Consider the following 26,109-nt stretch of genomic DNA (forward strand, 5'->3'; position numbering starts at 1 on the left):
ACTGTCTTTTGAGAAAGAGTAATATACTGAAAGGACTTGGAAGGTTGTTTATACTGTAGCTGTGCTTAAAAACTCCAGCCAGAATTATGGTTCTGCTGTCTCACTTGCTGAGCATGTGGAAAGAGACAAAACTTCAGCCTCTTGTAATTTAATTGCACAAAACTTTCTTTGAGGAAGGGAAAGTAGTATTGTTTGTTTGGCAGAGAGATCAAACTGAAGCACAGAAAAATCAGGGATGATATTTTCCTGACCTCAGCACAAGGAGTTTAGATGTTTAAAAGTTTACAGTTTCAGGTGTTGAGCAACAAAACCATGCGGTAGGCTGTCTATGGATATCTACTCTGTATTTCACTGCTCAAATTAATACTCAATTTTTTATTTTATTTTATTTTTATTTTTTTTTAGTATATGGGCAAAGGATTTTGATTTTTGGATGTTGGGAACCTGCTTCAGGTTGATTTAACAAAAATATTGTAAGAAGAATCTCCCTGACTTTCACTGCAGAGGTTAAAGCATCTCTTCTCTTTTGCCTAGGTTTTATGGCTAGTTTAAATCTATAGCATGATCACTGAGTAGTTGAAAAAAATATATGTTAAGCTTGGGGGTCTCATTGTTTCAGTTGGAAAGAAACATTTTGTATGATATGGTTTAGAATACTTATGCCTTGCCCCCAAATCTCACTGTTACACACAAAACAAAAACAAAACAAACAAACAAAAAATCCTGCCACCTTGGAAATAAAAGGCACAACTTTGAGCAAAGTACTTGTTAAGCTTCAAAAGTCTTTAAGTTAATCTCTTTTCCATTAAGTATGTATGTTTTTGGCACTGCGGGGGGGAACAAATTTAATGTCAAAATCATAATTAGCAGGAGGAGTATTATTTTGTTCTGTATAGACAAAAAAAATGCATAACCTAATAATTTTTTTTTTCCTCCCCATAGTTCACTATTTTCCATATGTTCACTGTTATGGTCTTCTCTTCTGTAGAATTTTTCCTGCAGACTATGAGAATCTTTTCTTCCCTTGTGCAAGAAAGTTGGTTGCATCATGTTTTTCTTTCCCCCCCCTTTTTTTTTTTTCTTCTTTTTTTAAAGGTATGTGTGAGGGGGGGACTGATGAAGAACTGTCTGAGTCTCTTGAGATTCTGTCTAGCAATATAACCCTTGGCCATCCTTTCTCTTTCTTATTATTGCTTACTACTTATAAAATACTCCAACCAGATTTGTAAATTTTCAGAAATGGGATTAAAATAAATTTGAAAATAGTTTTAGGGTAAGCAGTTTTGAAGGATAGAATAGTACTAAAAATAATCCTTTTCTAATTATAATGCATCTTTTAATCATTGGATGTTTTTCTCTCGTCTTAAATATCAGTAGACTGTTGTCCAAGATAAGTACAGATTGAATGCACTGTTGGTCAAATGCCTTTCAAACTACCGTTTAATTTTAGCCTCTTATTGACAGTACAAATGTCCATATTTTGAAATGTTATGCCTACAAGCAACAGAGACTTGCAAGAAAACTCGGTATTTACATCCACTTTTGAAACTGTTGCTGGTCTGCAATAGAGTTATTCAGTTCAAGAGCTTTTCTTTCATAATTTTTTGGAATATTTACTCAATATTTGGAAGGTTTGTTTTAAATGTCTTATGTTATAATCTTAAACAGGTAAAGACAGTCAAAACCAATGATGTGAATGATGAGCTTTTTAGCTGTCTTTTTCTGTGTTCCAAATTCTTTCCTGGTTTACTTAACAGTGTCAGATATTGTAGTTCATGGTGGGACTTCTGAATCTAGATATGCTCGCATGTTTTCTCTCTGCACCTGCTCTGAAATATTAAACAGAATTTATTAAAAACAAAACAACAACAAAAAAACCTTGCACTGTTAAAACTCAAAATCTTCCCTTATTCTGCCATGTCACTTCTATTTTATGTTACCAAGCTTTTTGAAAATGTGTCCTCTACTTTCTAGGTGAGGGCTGAAGAGCTGAGCATTCATACAAGCTGTAGCAAATCAAGGCCTCTTCAGAAAGACTGTGAAGTGGCATTGAGTATAACCGTTAACTGAGAATGAGGAAAAGGTGTTTTAATGTTCAAAATATAAATATTTCAAATTCAAATTGAGACTTGAAAGAGAAGCTTTTTTTTTCTTTTTCTTTTTTTTTTTTTTTCTTTTTCCCTTCTCTTGTTGTGCAGCATGCAGTAAAATTTCACTGTGGCTAGATTCTTGAGATTCTTTGACTCACAAAGCCTGAAAAGACACGTGAACTCTTTGCTGTAAGAGGTGGTCCCTCTCTTTATGATAATACTGGAATGTCAGTCATGGGGTTACTTGGACAGACTTCCACTAATAAAGTGTGAAAGACACCACCACAAACATGTTTGTTATTAAAAACACATGGATTTAGCACCTGCTTACATGCCATTAGAAACCTTATGCCTGGGCATAACACTTGAGCGGTTGGCTCATGCTGTACGTGCCTCTCAGATCTCCCACCACCCTGGCTGCCATGTGTTTCCCCTAGCGCATCACCACACAAGTCCTTTGAGAAAGTCACACGATGCCTGAGGCCTCCTTGTTTTTAGCATAGGGTGAAGAGCCTCTCTTCTTGCTTGTACTGGCAAGGAGATGAGTGAAGTTTGAGATTTGGCACCTTTCCTATGCTTTTTTTCTTTTCTTTTTTTTTTTTTTTTTTTTTTTTTTTAAGATTAGATCTAAAATATTTCACATTTAGATTATAGATCCTGCAGGATTGGGATAGGAGTTTAAGTACAACAAAGAATGACTGTGTATATTCTCTTGTCATTATGAAATAACTAAGTATTATAATCCCAGTTTACGTGATGGAGAAATGGAGTCACAGACTTACAGTCTTTTGGACTTACAGTCCAAAACTGTAAAGTACTTGGTATGCTACAGGGTTAGAACATAGAAGCTTTCTTGGCCCTATGCCCCAAACACCCTCAATAAATAAGGCTGCTTCTCATTAGAGCTTAAATATAACTTGAGCTTTTGATCTCATGCTGAGAAAAAAATCCTTCCCTTCATTTAGAGATGTGTATAGTAAGCTTGTGCTCCTTCATAACTGATTTATGTCAAGCATATTTATCACCCTATATTATGTAAGAAGGAAGGCAGAACATGAGATACTCTGTAACTTGCAATGACAGAAAGGGCATCCCGATCGCCAGTTTAGTTTTCATAGTTCTGGATTTGCGTTTGGTGGAAACCTCTTCATTTGAGCATGCACCACTATATGCTCTTCCAAGTGTGTCCCGTTTAAATATGAATTACATCCAGTTCTTCTGTTCTGCTAGAATAATGCTGTATTGAATGCTGTTCTTGCCAAATGCAATATTATGAAAGATTCTTACTCTCTCCTGAAGTTTCTTCAGTTTAACTGCAGCAGGCCGAATACTAGCTTTTCTGGCAGTTCCATGTGCTTTGTTACACTAAGACTTTGTGTTGTTGCATACTCAAGATGGCTTCAGGTGGCTTCAGTTAATATTACGTGGAATACACACTTTCCTGTATATTTTGGGATACTGGTTTTAGCTGATTACTATGTGTTTCAGTCCTACTGAATTGTTCTTTTACTGTTCCTCACATTCATCCACCTTTACTTTCATCTGTGTTCGGGGCCAAGATTTAAAGGAGGATATTGACTGGGTGACCACTATAAGCATCCTCTAAGTGTAATGTCTTAAGAAAGACTTTGTTTAAATAATAATAAAAAAAAAGTTTCTTTTTTTTTTTTTTTTCCAAAAAACACGTGAATTCAGCAGAGGCAATGAAAGCTGGAGGAGTGTGTTTTCTTGTGTATGTCCCTGGAGCTACAGTGGTTTGCAACAGATGAGTTTGCACCTACCATATATTGATCTTGGAAGAGAATTCACAGGCTGGAGTGGTGAGCTTTGGCTTTCCACGTGCCTGATACTGGCAGAATAAAACAACACTAAATTTGGCTCATCTCTAGCAGTTTGCAGTAGCAAACACCAAAACCATTCAAAATGTAGAACAGTATTACTGTTTAACAGTATTATTAGTCTCTTGCAGGCTCATTATATACCTTTTACGTACTGAGAAAAGAAGCAAGATGAGACACAACAGTTCCAGGAAGCTTGACGTCAGTTTTAATATGTTAGTAAATTATATGGTTGGGTCAAAATTCAGAACAGCAGTTTTCAGCTATGGTTTCTAAGCTGTAAGTTTTCTGATCTCTCCCAGGATTTACCCTAACCTAATTGTGCAGCCTTTGTGATTTCTGATGCAAACCTGGAAGGGTTAATCATTCCTTCATAAGTACCTGAGATTTTGGCAGAAAATAGTTTTCTTGTCTTTTTCAGAATGTCATTTTGAATTTCATAATGATTTTTTTAAGCACAAAGAACTTTAGGATCTCATGATATGATATAGATGTTTGTACTTAGTGTGACTATAACTCCCAGGCCTAGTCCATGGACATGTAAAAACTAATACATATAAATGATCAGGCTTAAAAAAAAATATTTTGCAGTGTTTCAATACGCTTACTTCTATGGCCATGTACATGATCGTCTTCTGTGACTTTATGTAGGATTCGGTAAATGCACTTGATTTTGATTTCCTCTTTAGTTTTTTGGTAGTGTTGCAACTCTCCACTACTATTCGCTGTAGCATCCCCGAATTAATGTTGAAAAGATACTGGAAAATACTTTTTACATCTCTAAATGATGTAATGCTCAGGGTTTGCTGATGTTCCTCTATTTCAGCCTGCAAATACTTAGCGCTTCCAGTAGAGGTCAGAATGATATTGTCAGATATTTTGTAAGCGTGCTGACCTGAATAGGAACCTTCCAACACTTTCCTTATTCTCACAGACAAAACGTTTGGGTGGGTTTTGTTTGTTTTACTTTTTAATATGCAGATAAAGCGTGGTATAATTATTTTTGTTTCCACGGGATTTATAAGCAACTTTGTAAAGTTTGATGAAAAACGTGTCAAGTTTCTTGAGAAACTGTGAAGGTTGGGAATAGAGGAAAAGCAGTGGGAAGGAGATGACCCTGAAGAATTAACGCTGCCATTGAGGTAAAGGTCTGTTACACTGCATATGTTAGTACTAGGGGACCTGGGAAATGGGTTTAGATCTGTTTCTACTTATTTATACGGAGCATGTATATATAAGTTCATACATGTATATAGACATATATGTATGCATATCACACCTACACAGACAGACATAGATATACATATGCATGCATTTATATTTTTATCCAAGGCTGTGCTACACATATGCAGCTGCAATACATAAGCAGCCTTTGCTTTGGCTGCTCATTTCTGCTTTGTCATTGTAGCTGCTGTATCTCGACTTAGGTAAAAGAAGAGATCTGGCTGAAAAAATATCCCTATACAACTGGGGAAAAAAAGGGGGGGGATTTATTTATTTATTTGTTTGTTTCAGATACATAAATTACTTCTGTGACTGGGGTAGATTTTGTAGCAGATTCTATAATGCAGTACCACAAAGTACAGGTAGCCTCATGTGCTGATGCTCTCGGCTAACACTGGACTTGCTAGTGCACGTACACAGGCAGATCACAGAATACCTCGCGTGAGTTATTTTGCACAGGCTACTGATGGTGCACACTGGAGTGTATGTTTCTCTTTTCAAGCTTACTTTCCATTAAGATCTAAAACACACACGTGTGCACACATGCTGTACAAAAGCAGCGATCCGTGGTGTATTGCATGCCTTCTCACGATTACAAAATTCTGGCATTCACTTTTCGTGTTCTTACTGGCACACCATTTATTGGCATATCAGCAATTTATATGTACACACAGACACAGCTCTTTTGCAGCAATGCGTGTTGTTCTTCTCTGGATGCTTGCATGATTCAACTCTTGCAACCAAGCTTTCAGTGGGCATCAGCTCCTGGCACACTCATGAATCACATTCAGAGACACTTCAGCATCTGTGTTCAGAAACAGCCATAGCAATCTGTTGTTTACTGCCCCTTAGACTAGCTAGGAAATAACCTACTCTGCTTTCTGTAGGAACAATCTACAAAATGCATGTAAAATTCAGGCCCCACAATGCAACTTGGTTAACTAAAAGGAGGAGGTGATGTTCACCATCTCTGAGCATACAAAATGCTGTGGAGGAAGATAAATAACCAAAGATGAGGTGTAATAAGATGAAAATGAAATAAAATCAGCTTTTTCTGATGTCTGTTCTAAATTATATTGACAATAAAGGTTTTTTCAGACCATGGCGTACTTTCCAAGGGGAAGTGGTGAAAGTTCATATTGCCAGTGACATTAATAGCTAGACTGGAAAAAACACTTTGAATGCTTATGGGGAATGAATCAAAAAGTTCAGCGAGACATATGAGGCAGCTCAGTTGGTCTTTTTGATCTATTTATTGTGACAAAGTAAAATTAAATATCATGCTTTCTCTCAGCTGTTTTAGGAATTATTTTATATTCACATTAATGTTTCCTCTGGAGGCAAAAATACTGTGAGATCAAGCAGTTCTGGACTGAGACGGCTGCAAAGGAAATAAAGCAATACTCTCACATTATATGCTCCATAATTTATTACAGTAGACAAGGGTAGTTTACAAATGACAATGTCAACTTGCATTTTAGGAGGCTAAGTTTTCTTAAGGAAAAGGGTGTTTGTTTCTTGTAGTGACTTATCATTTAAGAAATCCGTGTAATTTAGGCTGTGACTATATATCTGCTTTCGCAGAATTCTTCAGAGAAGTTCAACAATGCACTAAGCATGAGGTACAACTATCGGGTAGAGAAAGGCAGTATTTCTCTCAAACTCAGGGATGTTCAGCCCATTAAGATCAAGCACCTTTGGAGCCAGGAGTTTTCTGGGTGCTTGAAATTCAGTTTCATCTTCACTGATAAACCATAAAAATGTAATCTGTGCCAGGTGTATGTGGCAGGAGGTGTTCTTTGTTTGTTTGTGTTAGTTCACTTCATTTTTAAGAGAAGGAGAATGTATAATTAGTATACATTGCCCTTCAGACTTCAGTTACTTGGCCTTTATAAACAATTCTACCTGAAACCTTTGGTGTTTTCAGCCAGTCCCTTTTCAGTTCTTGTCCCTCTCTCCCTGGCATTTACTGCATACAAAGCTCTCAGGGGCTCTGTCAGCTTTCAGTCTGTTGAGCTTAAGCAAGCTGTGCTCCTGCAGAGGCCCCCCAGAAGACCCAAATCCCGTTTCCCCTGGTAGACCTTTTCCATTTCCATCCCAGCTTTAACTCATCTTTCTTGTAAATGGCAGACTGAAGTCACACTTAAACTTCCGGATGATCTTGTGCAATGGCACTCAGCCCGTCTTTCCCCAGACCTAGCTGGTTCTGAGCAAACAACACTGACGTTTATCAATGCTGTCTCAACCCAGGTACCGATACACAAGCCGTGCTCACAGTTATTTTCCTGAGTAGCTGCATTCTGCTGTGCTAGAGTAAATAGCCTTTTGTAAAACTGTCCTGTAAAACTTTCACCTGTAAAACCTGCAAAACCATCACCCAGGTTTCACCAACTGAATATTTTGGTATACTACTCTAGCTTAAACACTGTCCATTCTAAATGATAACGTATTTATGCTTCCCTGCAGCAACCAGCAGACCAGTGAGCAGGAATATCCATTTCAGCTTTGCCAAATTTTAATCTTGCTCGACCAATTTTCCTCTCTTCATGAGTGTAATTATGTCTATTAAATTTTCTTTGTCAAAAACACTGAGAAAAATCGTAGGCTTTATTTTTTTGTGGGCTTTTTTTTTTTTTTTTGGTCCTTTTTTGCCAGTACTTAGAAGACATCTAACTCTAGCTCATTGTTTAGAATGTATAAAAAGGGGAAGGTCAAAGTATTTGTCTTCCCTCCTAGTACAAGCTTGATGTTAACATTAGCAGAGAGGATATTAAAGAAAAACAAAGCCAAAACACAAAAATATTTGTAAAAGACTGCTACTTCATTCTGAAAAACAAACAAACAACAACAACAAGAAAAAACACAACACATTTCCACATTTGAAATACCTAGTTACCTGGTTTCCAGGGCAATGTTTCAGCAATGTGCTGTCCTGAGGAAAAGGCCTACTATTAGCTGTAGTTATTGCAGATATTGCAGAGTAGTAACTCAGCACTGTTTGGCTTCCAATTTAAATGAAAAAAATATTATTTATATTTGTTATTATTGTATTTGTAACTTTTCCCCCAAGCTTACTTTTACTTTTTCTGATTTCTTTTCAGAGAGGTAAGAAACTTTACATTTTTATTAGTAGTAGTTTATTGTTTGAAATTTAAATTTAAAATGGCACACAGTCATGTTCTTCTCCATATCCAGGTATCTCATCTGTAATTTAGAACATGAACTTTTATATTTGATATCCACAAAGTGCTCGCCCTTTTGACCTCTGGTATCCAAATAGTGTGCCTTGAAATACTTCTTAAGACATTTTTTTTTTGTTTCTGAAATAATATAGCAAATACACGAAGTAGTTGTCTCTCCTTATGTGCAGCATATTTTCACATTTAAATCATCAGGATCATTTAATACATCAAATGTTTCATAACCAAAAAGTTATAAGTAAATGCCATAATTTCGATAGCAAGAACATAGCACTGTTGAAACAGCTTCTTTCTGTAATGTAAGCTGTGTGTCCCAAATTTTGAATGTTTATCGGAGTAGGTTGTTGTGGGAAATCTTATGAGTATAAAAAAAGATTAAATTCTGTTGTGTTTAAATCAGTGTTGAGCTCTGTCCTATTGTATTTACTGTTGCGCCTTTCCATATGCTCCTTATTTATGTGCACTTGCCTTCCAATTAAATCCTCATTACCATGCACATCTGCAGAAGCTTTACTTATTTTCATCCTATTCGAAGAATTATATGTTTTACACCATATACATTTCTAGCTTACTTTTCATCTGAACTTCCCAAAGAAGCAGAGAGATGAAAAATGCAGAAGTGAAAAAAAAGAAAAAAAAAAGTTAAAACTTTGGGGCTCAAATGTCTTTCTAGATTTTTCTCTGCCTTCTGTTTTATATGTATTAATTTCTCATTTGTTTGTATTCACTGCAAATGTTAGTGTGTATGAGAATTTTCATTATACAGTTTGGGACTACCTGACTGTACTCTGGAATAGTTGATTTTCTTCCCAGAAAGCTCTTATTTAGCTACCAGAAACTCTTCAACGGTCTCAAGACTGTGGGACTGATTACAATGGGAAGCAAGCTATCCACTTCACTGCCATGCTCAGGGAAAATAAATTTACCTCTACTGCCATTAACACCTTAAATAAATTATGTGCTGTACATATGTTGTGTGCATGTTCAAGTGAACTTGCATTAAACATCTGACTGTGTAAGAAGATATAACGAATGCCCACTGGTATAATGATTGGTCTTTGTTCACTATTAGAAGCTCAGAACTAATGCCTAGAATACAGAAGCTGAATTACATGTTACTCCTAAGGAAAAAAAAAGGAAATATAACCATTACTTCAGGTCACCACTGAGGTCACTGACAACACAGCATGAGGGATTCAAGTATAGCAGCATGACTGCAACTAGCTCATGGCTGTGAAAGAGATCTTTAGTCCCCAGTGCTGCTATATGCTTAAACTAGAAGAAGCAAGCAAAGAAAAAATTAAAAATGAAATTTAAAAATAATGTTTTTCTTGTTATATAGTGTTCCATGAAGACGTCTGTGAAATTAGTAAAATCAAGGGTGAGTGGGTTGGTGGGGAGACCATTCTACAATTCACACACTGCTTTCTTTAATAATTAGATATGGTCCTGTTGTCAAACTGTAGTCCAGCTTTTATCATTCTTGGCAGACAGAGCAGAACAACACTCTGGCACTTGACCTGCCCATAAAAACTTGAACAGGAAATAGCAATAAATAATCCACTCAAAAGGCCCTTGAGAAAAGCGTTACACTTGGTTCCTTATAGGAATTGCATGCTACTCCGGGGGAAAGTATGGGACTTTTCAAAACATGAGCTTTGTATTGTTAGTATTTTTTTTTCCTATTGCAATTAAATGTCTCAATGGTAGTTTGAAAGATAAATGTTTTGTATGTAACAGAGTTGAGAAAGGGTGCAGAATTGTTTCCAGTTTTGTTCCACTTAATCAACATAGAAATCAACTTATAGTATGCACGTACAAAACCAAACAGTGTCTCCAACCATCCAACTAGCAAGTCCTCATGTGTCTTCAGAATTGGTCCCAGATTCCTTCAAGTGGGTGGCCTGGTTCTTCCTGGTCTGTTCTACATGAAAACCTTGATCCTTCTGCAATGAAATTAGAGTTTTACCCCAAGTCCTCTAGGTCCATTGGAACATGCCTGCTAGCTTGGTAACTGGACATTGAAGCAGGCATCAGGTGAGAACCCTGCTCTAGTTAGTCAAATAGTAAACGAGGAGTAGAAAAACACTTCCATTCTTTTTTGAGTCTGACAGAATAGATTTTGTTTTCATTTTTTGCAACATATTTATAGGCTCACGCAATCCAACCAGTTTCATAGACATTTGCTTTAGTTGCTTGGTTTTCTCATGAATTACAGAATTCTGAGCATAATTTGTAGTGGATTTAGCCACATGGGGGACTAAATTGTCATCTCATGTGTGTACGATAATTTAATCCTTCGTTTGTTTTAGTGCCCTGAGTGAATCTCTACTAGTCTGTGAGAAAAAGAAAACTCTTTAATACTTATACAAGAATAGATTAAGAGAAAAATACTTATAGACTAATATCAATTTTAGTAAATTAAAATAATTAGTAATTAGATGCTGTGTTTTTTATTTTCACTCATACAGTCTTTGTTTCTAGCTCTGTTAGCTTCTAACTACATTAAGAATTTTTTTTTTTTAAATAGGTTTATTTTCAGTGAGATTAAATTTGTCATATTTTTTCTAGTTTTAAGAAGCCAAACTCCTAGAATTTGGCTCATTACACAAGTTGGTTTTAACTTGTTCACTTGTCTTGCTGAAGTTGAATGTATTTAAGTATCAGGGCAGTGATTGCTCAAAGCCTGAAATTCTATGAAAGATTTTCCAATTTCAACGGAATGTTGTTTTTCAGAAATAAACAGCAGGCTACATGAAGAACGGATTGATAATCTTAATTAGTCTTAAAACTGATCTGAGTTCAAAAGTTACAGAATCAAACACCTCAGTTACTCCAACATGAATCTTGCCTCAGAGAGGCATAGAAAAGAATACCTCCGTTTGGTTGTACTTTTTTCCCATTTATTTCCGCATGTTAGCCTTCTGGAAAGCACTTAGAATATTAATGCAGAAATGTGTTTGGGAACAGTTTAGTAGCATAGCAGCTAAAAATATCTGGGCCAGTTGATGCATTTCTTCAATGTTATGATTTCCTATATGACACATATTAAAGATATATTGAAGACAAAAAGGTCTGTCCACACTCAGATGAACCATCTGAGGTCTTCAATTCGCAATGTCAGTCTTCTGACCTGCCCTTGCAGACCAGACAAAACCAAATACTAATTGCCACTTGCTTGAATTTGCAGTAACCTGTGTTGTAGGAGGGCAAGAAAGTGGTGTTGACTGAACATCAGGTGGCCACGTGCATCCCTCAGTGGGCAACCTCATCCCAGCCGTATGCCTACTGAGGGCTAGAGGCAGTGCTGTCTCAGTATGCTGGAATATTGCATTTATGTGCTTTACTGCTCACTCTTTCTTCTTCTCGTAAGCAGAGTCTTGTGTACAGCTTCAATGCCTTGAAATTTTGGTAATTTGCATAGTATGCAACCAGACTGGAATGCATGAGTGATTTGGTAGCAAGGACAGGTGAAAACATTGAATGCTGACTGGTAAATGATTGTTAGGCTCTTAACATTTTCTATTTAATTATCAAAATTTTCTATTAAATGTTCAAAAGGGTTAAACTAGTATTGTGTGTCTTTTGTGAAGATCCATCCTTGATGTATATCCAATTAATTTTGTTGAGAGGTTTATACTTATACCAAGTATTTATTTTCCTACAAGGAATTCATAGGTTGGTGGAAATCTCATTTATTTATTTACAAATTTTCTTGGTTATTGACTATGCAAAAGTTTCCACTAATGAGAATTCTTCCCCATTGTGAATCATTAATACATTAAGTACACTTCAAATTCCTCCAGTAATGATACAATGAGAATTGCCTAGCTGATTTAAATGACACAGATGTAGTACTAATTATACATTTTAAATTGGCAACAAACACAATTAATTTGCTGATTATCTAAAACAAAAGTAAACTTTTTTATTATAGTAATTTACTATAATTTATCACACATCCATTTTCTGTGTATAATATTTATGCATTTGACAAACCTACAAAGAGATATGTAATTAGACCTGTTTCATCCATCACTGGCTGCCTTTTAGCCAGAGGTCTTACGTGAACAGCTTACAAAGACACTATCAGATTAAACAAATCATAATGGTGGCATCCTTTAAATCAACAAATGGATTTATTTATTTATTTTTTTTGCTAGTAATTTCTGTGGATTATTAAAATTGAACAATTTTAATTTAACTTGCATTATTTGAAGCTACTTTACTGGGCTGTTCTTTGTCTGATGGTTTGATTTGCTATAGTTTACCAGATCTGTTGAAAAAAATTGAAACCAAACAAAATGCATTTGTTGACATATATATATATATATATATATATATATATATATATAGCCACCGTGGGCCAGGGATGTAAAATGTGTCAGAACCTGTAATATCCTCTAATCTGTTCTTTCCTTGTGCTTGATATCCCTCATTCTAGTTAAAAACAAACAGAAAAAAACCCAACAACTTGGTTTTGTTTTCTATTAAATGCTTCTAAGTCAGAAGATTGCCCTCTCATATTTTCTAGGTCTATGCATGGTGGGTGCAGGCTATGCAATCCGAATTTAAAAAATAAAAATCCTACTATTTTTTTTTTTTTCCCAGACCAGAAATTATTATTATTTCCCAGGAAATAGTGATGTATTTAACTGGCAAATGACATCCAATAAATGGTGTCCAGAATTTAGTTTCTTCAGATGCTGTCAATAGCAATGCCAGTGACACTGTGTGCCAGAAAGGCAGAGCACTCGTTCTACATCAGCAAAGGTACATTTGAAGGATATTCACCTCCATTCCCTCTCTAGAATGTTAATTTACCCCTTATCATCTATCCCTACCTAAAAGGACAACCACGTGTTAAGAACTGCTCTTCCATCTATGTATGTGGCCCCAACCCCCCAAATGCTCTTTAAAAACAAAGCAACAAACAAACAAACAAAACACATAAACCTGTATTAGATTTCTGGCAATTAATTTCCTACTTACTGAGGAAAAGTATTTATTTCTGTTTTAGAAAATTTAGCTATAGCATTAGTAACAAACATTTCTACAATGTTTTCTCTGTATTTTGCTTCCTTATTTTTTTCAGGAGGAAAAACAGGTAGTGGTGAGTGTACAGGTACAGACATGCAGTTATTTGGGAAAAAATAATATTTCCTTTTAAAAGTAGAAAATGGTGATTGCATTATGTAATAAAATTTTACTGTATTGTACCTTTAAAAAGAAATATGCAGCTGCTCTTGAACTATTAAACTATATGTGTCACCGTTTTATCCTGTTACCAAAAAGATCTCTTATGTCACTTGGCAGAATGACAGATTTTTTTCCAAGGCCATTGTATAATTGTGTTTTGTTAGCTGTTTTTGTTTTATAAATACTGTACTAAAGGGATCTCTGAAGATCAAGATTTTTGATGCAGTATTTTTCTTTGCTGTTCTTTTGATGTTGACTTTCCCCCACTCCCACCACAGCAACACACGCACTATTTTGTTCTCAAAAATTACCAATTCTATGTCAGGAAAAAAGCGTTTATTTTTCATGTCAGAGTTTTTGCAAACAGGCTGACTCTGTTCCAGCAGATTCCTTGCTGAAACTCTTCTAAAATGATTTTCCTGGGAAAACTAGGTTTGTGAAAATTTTCTGTATTTGAAAATCTGCAGAGAGACTCCACTACTATCATTCTTCATGTATTTAACTACTTGAGCTTGCAATACCAGCACTGGTATACGTTTGCTTTCCTTCATTGACTCCTTTCTGCCAATTTCCCCCTTTAGCAAAAGCAGCATCACAAGGTTCTCTCTCTCTTTTTCTGTACATTTGGAATGAGTAATCTACAGTTCTCCAGTAATATTTAATCTAAATCCCTATTACTGAAAAATAATTGAGTATTTTTTACCCTATCTTTTGGTAGTTACGGAGAGAAATTATTCATTGTCTGCTTTATAACAAGTTCTACATATTGGAAGTCTGGTTTTAAGCCCTTCCTCCTGCTTAATCCTCTCTTCTTTTTACTAAACAAATGCGGTTCCCTTAACCTTTCTTCCCAGATCATGTTTGTGAAACATCTCGTCAGTCTTAAAGTTTCCCTCAGGGTTATCTGCAATTTATCTGCCTTTCTCTAGGAGAAATGACCCAACTGGATAGAGCATTCCAGCTGAGTCTCCTCATTGCCGGGAGAGTGGAAAACTTACCTCCCATGTCTTTTGCATGACACTTTTAAAAATACTTTTCAGATTGACATTTACCAGTTTTGCAACAGCAGTACATTTTTGGCTTCTATTCAGTTTGAGCTATTATAACACATCAACTCTGCTTCAACTAATGCTGCTTAGCCAGGTAGATCCCATTTTATACTGTGTTTTCTTTTGACTTTTTAAAAGTGAAATACTTTGATCTTTTCCTTTGCTGAACTGAATCCTGTTGCTATTATAACACTGCTCCTATTTCTGAAATAAATATGAAATCTAATCTTGCACTTGAGGGTGCCTGCAAACCCTCCCAGCTCGGTGATAGCTATCAATGTTATAACATTTGCTATCCAAGTTATTAATGAAAATATTTCAATCTTGCCATATTTTTTTTTGCTAAAACCTTGCATGATATAACCCTCCGATTTGAGAGTGAACCTATTCTTTGGGAACAGTTCTTGAAATTGTGAGTGAAGATATAACTTGATATAAAAATTTTCCTCAAAATTACACGTATGTAATATTCTAAGCTATTTTTCTTAAAAAGAGGTGTACATGAGCAGTGGGGAAGAGGGCTTGGCTTCTACACATTGGTTGAGGTGCAAGCCTCAGAAGGGGGAGATGACTCCTACTCTGGCAGTACCTGAGCATGCTTAGCTGGAGTAAACTTCTGCAGGGTAGGGCAGGCAGGCAGCTTACAGCTGGAATGAGAGGAAGTTCTCTGCAGAGCTCAGGAAACAAGCATGTAACAGTGCCTTGGGCATTTAACGTAGCAAGCCATTGTGCACTGTGTCAGCCTCAGCAACAGAGACTATGTTCACCAGTCTTGCTTTGCAATGCAGCAACTTTCTGTGGTTCCGTGGGTTGTGAAAAATTTCTGCCTAGTCTTCTCTGGGTCTCTAAGATAAGTCTCTGAGGCATAGCAGTGTATTTGTTTCTTGGTCTCTAATTTGTGCTGTAGATGGACTTCACTCCAAAATTTGGTTCCTTTGGAGTGACCAGCATGGGCTGTGGCTGTTCTGTGCATGCAGAAGTCTCATCTTTTTCTATACAAGATGGACCTGGGAAAGATGACAGACAAAGATACCCTGCAAAGATTGTTTCTGTTGTTCACTGCTGTGGAGGATATATGAGTTTGCCATGAGTGGACTGCCAGCTGCATAAACTTTTGGGACAGACTTTTGGTGGGCTGAAGCCGTCTGTCCTGCCTATTTCTAACAGTTTTGTTGTTATACACCGAGATGAGCAGTAGTGAGTTTTAGAAATAAGTTATTTTTTCAAGTTCAGTTTTGAGATTTTTTTTTTTTGGTTAAATTGACTATGTATGTAGTCTTCTATTGAGAGAGTCTCTGAAACTTAGATCAGCACCAGAGCCTAGTGTGGGATATACAATAGTGAGGAGTTACGGGGAATCACTTCCACAAGGTTACTCTGGCCTGAAAGCATGCTCTGCATTGTGTTGACTTTGTCAGTCAGAATCATTTTCTGTTATTGAGTTAGTGTTTGAAGTTTAAGATATTTTTTAGACATTGATGGTAAATGAGAAGATGAAGTTATATTCAAATTATATTCTGCAAAACACTTGTAACTGTCCTGGGGTCTTCAAGTTTAGGATATTGGTTTTAAAACACTAAATCCAAAATTCTTGACCGGATGAGTATTTATATTCTCTTAAATGAACTATGATTTAAAAAAAAAAAAAAAAAAGAATATGTGTTCAGTACATTTGAAAAATAAATAATCAAAATTATCTAAACACAGGAAATTTATGATTCTGGCTCAGCTGTCAAACCCTCTGTCATCTGGGTTCACAACCTGATAGATTTTATAGCTTGGCCGACTAACTGATTTAATGACACGGCCTTTTTGAATTGCTAGCTAAAAAACTAATTTTGGCAGGAGGAGTGGCCAGATGTATTCCTCACTGTCTTCAGTCTGAACTAGGTTAGTAGGGACTATAAATAGCTTCATAAATATTTTACTATGCCTACATTTTGGTCTTGACATAAAGTATTGGAGGATAGATTGTTCAGCTTCATCATGATTTACACTGAACAAGGTGAATAAAAAAATTCCTTACTTTACATCACAAGCCATTTTTTCATATTTCTGTAACCTTTTCCTTTTAGACTGACCAAAACTTGGTAATGTCATCATCTCTCTCTTCTTCATGTAGATGCTGGGGCTGAAACTATGGCCACAGAAAGTTGTTATTGTGTTCAGCTAAGAAAAAACTTTTATAAAGAGTGATTTTCTTGTCCATGTGGCTTTAACTTATGAAGTAGATGAAATACAGAAGTAGCATTGTTCAAACAAAAGGGGAGTATTTTGCATTTGTTGCTTTTAATCTGCTGTTCTGATCAGGAACCTCTGTCCCAAATTTAAATGTTAGCTTTCAACTGGAGATAGATGTGTCTATGTTCTTCATCCAAGTGCCTCCACCTATCTTTATTGAAGTTAATTTATTTATTGAACTTTGACAGGTTATTATCCAAATTTATTCAAACTGTGCCATTTAACTGTATCTCAAAGGATGTTCAGTAGCAATTTATGGAAAAGAGTGCAATATATACAACAAATGGTAATCAACAATCATTTGTGTCTTATGTCCACAGGACAGAAGAATCACAGCTTAGCTTTTGAATTTAAGTTAAATTGAGCCAGTGTCTTTTTTTCACCAACATTTAAGGAGAACAAAACCAAAATCCATCAATCAAACAAACAGAAAAACACAAAAACAAATAAATCTCCTTGCTAGTCTAAATGTTGAGCTGGGAAAACTCTAAGTGGAAATCTATTTCCTTTTTATTTTCTTATTTTTTTCAAAGAAAGGTAGCTTCCTCATGTTGGTTTGGATTTGTTCTGAGGAAATCTAAGAGGGATTTTAATGCATGTAATGTATGAGATAGATTTCCTCATCTAAGTTGTGACTACAACAAACCTTAGCCCTGCTCATTCCAGTCACAGCTAATCAGCAAACCTTTATGTTCATTTTGAAATTGTATTTTAGTAAAGAGAGCTTAAGGATATTCTAAGTATATGGCATATGGGAAAGTCCTTTGCTCATTTACCAAATCTAGTCTATCATTTCTAACTTGCAGCTACCTGTCCTTTTTCTTATTTAGAGAAAAGATGGTATCCATGGCAGGTGCAGTCCACAAAATCGGATTTTATTTCACTCAAGTAATCATTTTGCTGTCCTATGTCTATAATCAGATGGATTAGTGTTCCTTGGCTTTGCTTTTTAAATTTGATAGAAAGCAAAGTTGTCTTGTTAAACAGATTCCTTGCCTGCTCTGTAACTCTTAGAGAAAGCCAAAAAAAAAAAAAAAAACCATAAATAAATAAACCAAACCAACAAACAATTCCTTTTACTTTCCCTCCACACAGCCTGCACTGACACACATCTAGAGGTGTGACTCTGGGACAAAAGTTATCCTACTTTATAACCTATTTGATTATATTTGCTATGTGTTAAGAACACCTTCTCCTGTTCCAGTAAAACATATTGAGCAAGAGGGAGAGAGAAAGCATTTTGAGTCGTGTTCTTCGAAGAAACTTGCATAGAATCTGTATATTGGCATCCTCAATAGTTTTTTATTTGAGTCTTGGTAAAGTTTTACTTTTTACAGATGATTTAGTTTCAAACTAGGAACACCTAATATCAAGGGGCCTCAAACTCATACAGCTGAGTTGTAAACTTATTTAATTTATATTTCTGTGTGCATATGGTGGTTTTTTTTTTGGAACAAAGTGATCAGGATTTCAAATTAAGGAAAATCAAACTACGAAAGCTTCTCATGGGTCTGTAAGGTTTTCTTTTTTAAAGACTACCTTTTATTACTCAGACCTATTTTTCTTTATACTCGTTATGTTTCTTAATACTATGCCACTGAAAGAGGCTGACATGTTTGAACATATTTAAATAATCATGTTTAATTACATGATTATTTTATATGCATGTGTTTAATTAATTGTTGCTTCATTGAAAAAGAGTATTATCCTTTTACAGATAATCACTCAACTAAAATAAGTTGGTTAAAGCTTACTGTTGAAGAGCCTTGTTTTTCCTTTTTAACTACTCTACTACACCTCAAAAAATAAGCAAAGAAATAAACAAAAACAGTGCAAAGAAAGAAGACAGACACAGGTACAGTACTTGGTGCCTTCTGTTTTGCTACAGGGGCAATCACTCAAAGACCAACAGCAGATATTTGCTGGAGGTCATACGGATATTTTTGCCACCATGTTGTACTGGAAATAGGGATGAAGGAGATGCCGTGATAGTCCAGAAGATTTTTATTTGACTGTTTACGTGGTAAACATGTTTTTAAATTGTTTAGATACATGCAGACAGGACAGACAGATCTCCTAAAAATACCTCTGAATAGTGCTTGTTTGTTGGAACCAATGTCTCTTCCTAGGTATATACTTCTCTGTGGTGGACTCATGCTGTTGCTGGTTGAGAGGGGGTTAAAAGATTTTTGCAGATGTCTTGTCTCAAACCTATATTCTGTCAAACAATAGCTGAAATTTCTTTGCTGTTCCATGTGGTTAAAAGGAGACAAAAGACTCTAATTGAGGAAGCTAAACTTCATCTTCACAATGTCAGAGCTCATACTATACTAATCCTTGTACTTGTTTCTGAAATATGTGCCAAGTGTATGGATAATAGAACTAAAACAACAGATCCAGACATTAATTATTTCTCCCCAGAATATAAGTAGACTACAAACTATATTTTGTAGACAACGAATTAATATATTTTATTGTATATATGTTAATCTATGTAGTGTTATCTCAAAGATAAATTCCCCAACTATTAAGAAATAGTGTTTGTCTTACAACCATGGCGACTGTTGGACAAAGGAATAGGAAACACCTTTTCCATGAATCAGACTGATGATCAGCAGAGGTTTGTTACAAATACAAATTCAATTAGTATGTTAAGAAAACTTTTCCATCAACAACGGCTAAGTATTCCAAACCTACTAAAAACGCTAGCAAAGAGATAATTCCTAGCTCTTATGAAGTGTAGATACTCAAAATACAGTAATGTCATGTATCTTTTGCTACTGTTTTATGATCAGAATTGTACCAGAACATGTTCAGAGGAAAAGGAAGTTGGGGGGGAATCTTCCTCTATATTTTTTTATGGTATTATCATTTGTAAATAAGATACAGAACTGTAATTAACACTTAGAAAAGGAAAAAAGAGAGGGTGTTCTTATTCTTTCTGAAGAGGTTTTCAGCATGTTATTGTACCAGCATGTTCTAGTGAAGCATGAATTGGTGTCAGTTAGGCTTTTAATTAATTGCTAGTAACAGATGTAGTTCACATCTCTGGCACAAAGCAGTCAGCTTAATTTTGTAGAATAAATTATTACCATTTCAGTGCTGAGGTGAGAAAAATCTGAGTAGTTAGATATCCACTGGCCATAGCCCAGTTGTCCTAAAACAAAGTTGATTATGTAGCTTAGTATGCTAAATGTTTACCCAGTTTTAGAAGTTCACACCCTCTAGTGGTTTTGACTTCAGAGCGGCTTTTGACATACTCGTTTGCTGTACTGCCTGCCCATCCCAGCACGATATGTAAGACTGTGTAAATAATGTAGGTACTTTCTTGTTGGTAGTTGGAGAGAAAGAGTATGAATAGGGTGGATGCTCTTTTAGAAATACACTGTTGGATGGCATCCTTATGAAGGGGAAGTTACAGGCAGGATCTTTTAGTTCTAAAACTATTCTACCTGTTGAACTATGCTTCCTGGTTACAAAAATTAAATAAATTGATATTTATTCAGTAGCCTTACTACAGAATCTATGATTTCAAAGTAAGTAATAACAAAGAGAATGAAGAAATTTATTCAGGAACTCTTCATAGAAGAACACCAGTATCTGAGGAGTACAAAAGACCATTTTCATACATTATGTTCAGAAAGCATTTTAAGAAAGTAAGAAAAAAAAAAGTAGTGTATAAAAGAAATAAGAAAAAGCAATATATGAAAAACATGACAGCAATGTAAGTATCAACTAGTGCCAGGTTAACCACATCCAGATTACATTATTATTATTATTATTATTATTTTTTAATTATTTTTTTTAATATAGAGGATTTGCTGAAATTAACTTGTCCATTTGGAATCTATTTTGGATATAAACCAGAACATTGTCAGAACATAGATGTGATTTGTTGGGTTATGGAAAAGCAACTCTCTTAAGCTTTTTCCAACACAGAATGAGTGATAGACATAAAAAGGAGGGGAAACTGTGGGAACAAATTAGTCTAGGTTCATGGGTGTAAGTTTTGCGTTGAGTCCTAATAAGCAAGCATAAAGCTTAAACAGTAATGTTCCAGCATTCCGGGATTCAGAGCCTTCTAGGCCTCCTAAAATGACAACCCAACTGGAAAATGGTGACATCACAGGGACTGATATTATTTAGAGATGAGGTTGGAGTATTTTTTATTTACTTCTTCCAATTCATCTTTATTGCTTTAAAACAATAGCAAACTCAAAAAGCAATTTTCCGAGGCATGTGTAGCTTTCCACCTGCAGACAAACATAATTTGTCCTTCTCTAATTCTTTCTGCAGCCCTACTCACAGGCAGATCCTCTCTCTTTGTATAAACCTTTGCTGATGGTGTTGGTTTCTTTATAACACACTATACAGGACTATTTTATATTATTTCATCAGGCAAATTTGACCTGCATTCAGAATTATGCCATGGTCTATAAACTGATATAGAAGCAGTGATATAAACATCAGTTTTGATGCCCTTAATCGAAAGTAAGTCCAGCTTACATAGTTCGTAGTTTAACCTTCTCCATTCCATTTTCAGGGATTTGATTCCACCCCCTTCCTATTACTGATTTTTTTTTTTTTTTTTTTTGTATTGTGGCAATATCCAGAGGCCAAGGTCTTGTGTACGAGGTCCTGTACAAACACATAGTTGATTGCTAAACTCCCAGGAGCAGGAGCTGTCTTTGTCTGAAGAGTATGTTACGGATGGATGAGGGGAGTGAGGTCCACAAGGACAGAGCAAGCTGTGCATTTCCTTTGCCTAAGAATTTCAATATTCTCTCATTCTCACTCCATTCAGCGTTCTTTTGTGACATCTTCTCCTTTTTACTTTTAGGTCCTCTCTTGCTGTACCCCGTTGCACCTCATGACCAAGAGCTCCATCAGCACAGTGCCAGCAAGCTATACTGCCTTCCTTTTCTTGTTGAGACTTGCCCTCCTGGCTGGGTGCTTCTCTTCCTATCAGACATAAACCTTTTTCTCATTTTTGGCTCTGTCCTGAGAATTTGATTACCATATATGCACTTATTTTCATGCATTTATGGCTGTATAGCAGTAGTTTCTGCATGTTTTCAAGTTAGATATTCTTCTTGGGTAGTGGCAGTGGGCAGGGAATCGGGGGAAGGATTGTTCATTTGCTTTTTCTCAAGGGTGCACAGAGTTACACGGGACAAAACAGTCCCTCTGTTTGTGGTAACTATAGTAAAGGTTTTGGATATGCATCTTTATTAACCTCCTAATACCGTGACTGGCAGGTAAAACGATTTCCAGACCATATGGTTTATTCAGTATTTTACTGGAACATTTATTGTACACCGTGGTTGATGTGGGTAGCATGATGGATAAAGTCAATTACTACTGCAGCACAATATGGATCTAGGTTAGTTTTTTTCTCCTTTCATTTTCATTTTAAGTGAAAGCATTACTGGCTCCCTATTAGATGGGCCATGTCAGGAAAAGTCGAGTGTTATACCTTTTCATCTTGTTTCCTGGTTTGCCAGTGTTATAATGAAATCTCTCAGATGTTAATGTAGCACTTGAAACTGTGACACTATTCAGAGTCCAAAAAATACTAAAGAATCATGTTCCAATGGGTGTCATCAGTTATCAACAGCACAATAAAAATTTAACAAGAATAGCGACACTCTCCATGTATCTTGCACTTTGCTTCAGCTGGTTTGAGTTGCTTTCATCACTTATGTAAGAGATTTAATAACTGAAAGCATTTTGCTGCTTGCGGTATTTGTTAGAAATGTAATCTGAACTGCTGCAATGGAGGAACACCTGATCAAATTTTCAGTGACAAGAGACTGGCTGTTTCAGTCTGGAAGTCAGCCTTGACTTTTCAGCATGAGAAAACAAAGATGAAGTAATCTCTCAGTGGTCTTTGCAAACAGCAGGGTGTAGCTTTCTGAACACTGTTGTGGCAATGGGATGCAATGCTTAAGAGGACACGGTTTGTGGCCAGATGAGACACACAGAGTTTTGAAGCTGATCCATGTAAATGTCCACACCAAAAGGCTGTGAAGCATTTTTTCCTGAGAGGTACATATGACAATAGATGACATGTCGTACATGTAATCTGTCAATAATTAAGGGAACATGCTGACTTTCCACTTAAAGTTTTGCAAGCTTGCTGTCCATTGCTTTATTTGTATCTATCATGTTGAGTTGCTCTATTTTCATGAAAATGGCAAAAATGCATTTTGTAAAAGGATCGTTCTTGACCAGTTTTAGTTGGCCACACTTGCTTTTGAAGTTTTAACCTGGTGGCTGCTACTAAGTATTAAAAGATATATACAGCATTTTCTTATTCCTTTTCACACCTGTTGTGGTACTTTTTTTGCAGAATTTCTGGTTAAAAAAAAAAAAAAAAAGAGAGCTGGAGTGCTTTCTGAAAGAAGTGATTGATTCAAGTTTCTGAATTTGAGGAAAATGAATTCTTCCTTGAATTTGGAATAATTTGGAATAGCACATATGAGAATAACCATGCCTAAGCATTAGTTTTTATGCATGTGCTGCTGTAGAAAATCTTACTATTTACTGTCTCAGTGTCCATGCATATCGTGCACATGGGAAAACACATACATTTACCAGACAGCAATACCCATTGGTGGTTTCTCAGTCTGACTTAAATCTTTTCCTTGGACATAAACAAGTGTGTTTGTTGTTGCTGTGTGTAAATACCATCATGCTTCATATTTTTAATTAGAAATACATAGCACATTAATGATAGAATAAAATAATTTACATTATGCAAATAACTGCCAAGATCAAATATATTCTATTCATGGAAATTATTATATTCATTTTGTTTATTGCCCCCAAAATATGTTCATGATGCTGCGTAAATCCAAAATCAGACCTCTATCCTGAAAAGCAGGACAAATATAGAAAAGAAGGTTAGGCAGACAAGAGCTCTTGATAGTTTTGTTTTCTCTCCATTACAGGAGGGAGAACACATACAAATCTATGCATTACATTTATAGAAAGAAATTATATGCTGAGTTTGTCATCATCTTTGTATCATAACAAAATATATACGGAAGAGTTATGTAGATCTGGGCAATAAACTAAGTCCTCTTTCACACTTGTATGTGATGGTCTCTTTCTTGGGGGATTATGCTGAAAAAAATGAGAGGATATGTAATTTCTGCTTCATGAATGGGGTTAAAAAGAAAAATGCTGCTGTGTTCATGTATGGGAAGATGGCCACTGATTGTCTTGCGTGCTATGTTAATTCTGTGATGCTCTGAAGTTCATATAAAGAGGTTTACATACTGCAGCAAGTTATAGACTCAAACATTGCATAGCAACACAATAGGCATTAGTGCAATGCTCTGACTTTAACTTAGGATGTTATGTTTCATCTCCACAGGCCATTTGCACATCTTTCATATTCATCCTGTTCATTTATTCAGGAGTTCTTTATGTGGTCATATTGTGCCCAGGGATTTCACCTCTGAAGGTTATATTTTGTAGCAGAGGGGGTAGTCCAGATGTGTTAGTATTTAGCTGAAATAGTTATAACAGAAGATGTGGATTTGCAGTGCAACAGCATATGGGAACAGACAAAATAATGGTACAGTTTTGCTTCTGTTACCTTAGTACCAGTCACCATAATACTTCTTCAGGACTTTTCGTATCTTGTGAGCAGGTTTACAGAGGAATGAAATTCCATGTTGCCACCACACTGTGAGGCAGGTTAGGATGCTGTCTTACCTATAGAATATTTTATTTCTCAACAAAAACTCAATAACATCTCAACACCATGGAATTTCTGCCAGTAACTCTTGTCGAGCTCCTCTGATACCGTCTTCCTGAGCATTCGAAGTATGGTATTGTGTCGTTATTGCTATGGATTTTTGCTGTTCCTTTCCTAAATGATTAATGCTAAATATTTCTTGAATGTCACATATGTACTGAAGATCACTCCTTTTTTTTTTTTTTTTTTTCTTTTAATACTACATTGCAAACTAGTACCTCTTGAGATAGTGGTAGGAATGGTATTCTTAGCAGAAAAAAAAACACACCTGATATTTCATGCTCACATCAAAGTCCTAACTAAAAGCTAAATCATGAGGTGTTGAAAAGGACAAAAGTTAGTTCTTGAATTTTCTGAGCTTTTATGAGGTTCTTCATATTTTTTCCCTAAGAAGTTAGAAAAACCTTAAAGTTTTACTTGGTGGAAAATGGAACTGAAGTCAACCACGTTATCTAGTATTTTTGCTCACTTGAATGTTCTGAGAGGGCTGACACTTAAATTGGATAGTGCAAGTAATTCTATGCCTGCGTTTGCCCACTGTAGAGTGATGGCATTAAGTGATACATGAAATAGACTTGAGAGCTCAGCAGGATAGTCAGCATTGCCATCATATCAGAACCTCTGTCCTGCCACTGCTTTTCTTTCAACCTCTTCTTAACCTCCCTGGCTGGAGGCATAGGGATAGAGACAAATTCAGAGCAGTTATGTCCTACCAACACTAAGATGTATGTTTTCACAGCATCATATAGCTAAATCCTTTAACAACTCCCACTGATACTAATGGGAATCCCACAGCAAAATCCCTGAATGTTGTCGTGAGTATGCATTCATTCAGAGTTCCTCTCCCTACGTCTATCTCCCAGCTCTGGTTTCAAGTAGAGGGCCAAGAGGTCTTTTATGAAACAAAACAACTGAGCAAGGAAACAGTTAACACAGGCATCGTGTCCTGAGAGACCTGATCTATATAATTACGGTCCACATACTACAAGTCCTTGTGGTATATAAGATCTTTCATTTCATGAGGGAAGGTATGTCTTACAGAACTGTGGCAATGAAAGTTAATGTTGTCAGAAATGTTTCTTCTTTACAGTCCATAGAAGAGGAACCATCTATCTGTTCTTGTGTGATGCGTCAAATATGGGAGCCAAATGTTGTTCACTGAAAAGCAAAACAAATTTTATATACTGTAGGGTTAGCCCACCTTTCATATGTAGTTTTACTGATTTCCAGATGGTTTATTTGCTTGAGCTGTTTCACAAATTTTTGGAGTTACCATGGTTCTAGATATTTGCAAAATTCTTGTCCTGCCATAGTTTTGAATTTTACTAAATCACTGGTCTCATTCATTTTCTATGATAATAAGCATCCGCATCTGCATTAATGCATGAACAAAAATGTGTTTTTTGTTTGTTTGTTTGTTTTGTTTTTTATTTGCAGTGTCTTAAGCACATCATTTTTAAGTTAAGATCTCCCTTATGAATGACTATGTGAATACTTAGC

This window comes from Cygnus olor, chromosome 1 (genome assembly GCF_009769625.2).
Source record: "Cygnus olor isolate bCygOlo1 chromosome 1, bCygOlo1.pri.v2, whole genome shotgun sequence".
Taxonomy (NCBI): Eukaryota; Metazoa; Chordata; class Aves; order Anseriformes; family Anatidae; genus Cygnus; species Cygnus olor.